Below are 3,534 nucleotides of genomic sequence, written 5' to 3'. Positions count from 1 at the left end.
ATATCTATATGCTGTCCTTTCACTGCATAAAAGACCCCTTGGTGGGTGGTGAACGGGTGTATGTAAGGCAGATCAGCAGGTGAGATGTGTTTCTGTTGCTTTATGGTAAGTTTTGAAATTCAGTAGTGAAGTCCTCCAACTTTGTTTTGCTTTTTTTTCTTCAAAATTGTCTTGGCTATTCTAGAATTTTTTTCATTTGCATATACATTTTGAAATTAGATTGTCAATTTCTGCAAAATATAAGCCTGGTAGGATTTTGATTGTGACTACATTGAATCTGTTGGTCAATTTGGGGAGGGCTGATGCCTTAAGGATACTGTGTTTTCCAATCCATGAACATGGTTGTCATATTGTGGTATAACAAATATTTACTTGGTTTTTGTCCCTGGTTCCTGGCACAAGAACTTCTACAGAGGGATGAGTGTCTTTTTGCATGCTAATATGATGACTGGTGGCGGGGGGGAGGGGCGGCCCTAGATAGCTTCAAAATAGGGATTTGTTGCCAGAAAGACCAACACATGATTAGAGGGTTGGAACTTTCAGCCTCCCCCCACCTCTGTCTGACCTCCCAGGAGGGGAGAGGAACTGGAGATTGAGTTAATCACCAATGGCCAATGATTTAATCAATTATGCCTATTTAATGGCATAAAAGTCCCTCAACTAAGGGGTTTGGAGAGCTTCCAGGTTGGTGAACACATCCATGTGCCAGGAGGGTGGCACACCCCAACTCCCTGGGGACAGAAACTCCTGTACTAGGGTCCCTTCTGGACCTCGACCTATTTACCTCTTCATCTGGCTGTCCATTTGTATCCTTTATAACATTCTTTACAATAAACTGGTAATAGTAAGTAAAGTGCTTTCCTGAGTTCTGTGAGCCATTGTAGTAAATTATCAAACCTAAGGAGGGCTTCAAGGGGAACGACCAATTTATAGCAAGTTGATCAGAAGTAGGGGAGGCCTGGGACTCTGATTAGTGTCTGAAGTGGGGGCGGACTGAGCCATAAGCTGTGGGGTCTGATGCTAACTCTGGGTATTTAGTGTCAGAATTGAAGTGAATCATTGGATACCCAGTTGGTGTCTGAAGAGTTGGAGAATTGGTTGTTGGTGTGGAAACAAACCAATACACCCTCCTTTCTTCTGACTTTGTGCTTGAGTGATTTCATCTACTCCAGTGGCTTCATCTATCATCTATATGCTTATTCCTCTCAACCTTTCATCTCTAGTCCAAATCTCACTCCTGAGATCTAAATATATGTATCCAACTAACCGCCTACTTGATGTCTTCACTTAAGATAGATTCCAAGCAGATCAGCTGAAGCTAGAAGAGAGACTTTTAGCTACAGTTCACTGAGGGAGAGGCAGATTTGACATGGAGTTCAGCTAAGTTAATTGATAAAATAAACAAATCAGCACAATTCAGAGGAATATAGCAGAATCAAGAGCCTCTACAATGTTCATAGTGTCCACATAAAATCCAAAGTTTTTAGACACATAGGAAATGTTATTCCATACTCAAGAAACAAAGAGAATCAATGGAGACTAACCTTAAAATGACTCAGATGTTGGATTTGGGAAATAAATGTTTAAAAGCAGCTATTATAACTATTATAACAACAAATAGATAGATGAAAATATGCTCATTATATCATATATAATGATATATATGCTCAGAATCTCACTAGAAAAATAGAAATTATAAAATAAAACAAAATGGAACTTCTAGAACTAATAAATGCAATATCTTAAATAAAAATTTACTGGAAATATTAATAGCAGAATAGAGATAGCAGAAGTCAGTTAACTTGAAGATACAGCAAATATCAGACACCAGGGTAAAACTGGTAAACAATGAGGCTCATCTGGGTAGATGTCCAGTAGTATAGACTTCAGGTGCAGTATGATCAGGGCTTTCAATCCATTTCTCTTCAGCTGTCTTGGCTCTTTCTTCTCATATGTTTGTCTGTCCTGAGGCTGGTTTCCCTTATGGTTACAAGATGGACGCCAATAATAACTACAGCTTCTTTTCACATTCAGCAGGTAAGTGACACTGGTCTCTCTTAAAACCAAGAAAGAATTTTCCCAGAAGTTCTTCAGCAGCCGTCTACTTGTGTCTTATTGGCTGAAAGTCAATCATATACTCATTCCTGAACCAATCACTGGTTGGCTTATACTAATAATTAGTTCACCTCTAGGGTCACAAGTTATGCATGAGGAAGGAGTAGATACCCGAACAAAACTGAGGTTCCGTTAGAAATGATGAAGGGGAGAACAACGATGGATTCTGACAAGACAACTGACAATATCCACTTCCCTGTGCCTTATTTTTCTTGTTCATGAAAGAGTGATAACGATCATACCTGCTTCAGAGGATTGACGTGAGGATTAAAAATGCAAATCCTCAGTACATGGCCCAGCACATAGTAAGACCTTAATAGATGTTAGCTATATTCATAATCAGTGTTTGTTTGTGTGGTTTCTGTCTTTGGTATCATGCCCAGAAAAGTCTTTCCCTCCCTAATATGATATATTCACTCATATTTCCTTTGATGGTCTTATGTTTTACATTTAAATCTTTTTCAAATTTTATTTTATTGTGGTAAGAACATTTAACATGAGATCCACCCTCTTAAATTTTTAATTTTATGATACAGTATTGTTAACTTAGGTACAATGTTGTACAGCAGATCTCTAGGGTTTATTCATTTTGTTTAACTGAAACTTTATACCCACTGATTAGCATCTCCCCATTTCCTCCTCCCCCAGCCCCTGGCAACCACCATTGCACTCTATGATTCTATGAATTTGACTATTTTAGATACCTCATTCAAATGGAATCATGCAGTATTTGTCCTTCTGTGGCTGGCATATTTCACTTACCGTAACTTAGTTAAACTCACACAGCCAGAAAGTGTCTGAATTAATATTTGAATCCCAGTAGTCTGACTCAAAAGCCTGAAAATTTAATGGAATATGATACAGAATAGTATTTACTGTGTATACTGTTTATTTCTTGAACATAGGGGTGTTGAGAAAGCCAACTGAGTTATTGTATGTACAAATGCTTTGTAAACTGTAAAGGACTACGTAGTGTCGGTGAGCAGGGATTCACCTCACTGCTTGCCAGGGTATAACAAGGAAGAGCAGCCAACATCCAGCCCATGATTGCCCAGCAGCCTCCTCTCACCTTTCTTCCTCTGACTTCTTTCGGTCCCTGTCGTTTAAAGTGTGAAAAAAAATGTGATGAGAACACTAGATAGATAGATAGATAGATAGATAGATAGATAGATAGATAAAGTGTGCTGCTCAGTTGCCCACATGGAATCCCCTCAGCTAATCCAGCAGTACAAGGTGCCTCCCCAGTCCTGCCAAAAAACTCAGCAAAAAGCCTGCTTCCTATTCTCTGGGGGTGAAAGATGAAAGAGACAAACAGTAGCTCTCAGTCACTTGGTAATTAATTGGCCATTTCTTCTTTCTCTCCCACTCTTTTTTCCAGCAGGTAGACAAACATGGTTAACCTTTACAGCTTGAATAGAG

This window comes from Balaenoptera acutorostrata, chromosome 6 (genome assembly GCF_949987535.1).
Source record: "Balaenoptera acutorostrata chromosome 6, mBalAcu1.1, whole genome shotgun sequence".
NCBI lineage: Eukaryota > Metazoa > Chordata > Mammalia > Artiodactyla > Balaenopteridae > Balaenoptera > Balaenoptera acutorostrata.
This window is presented reverse-complemented; position numbering follows the sequence as displayed.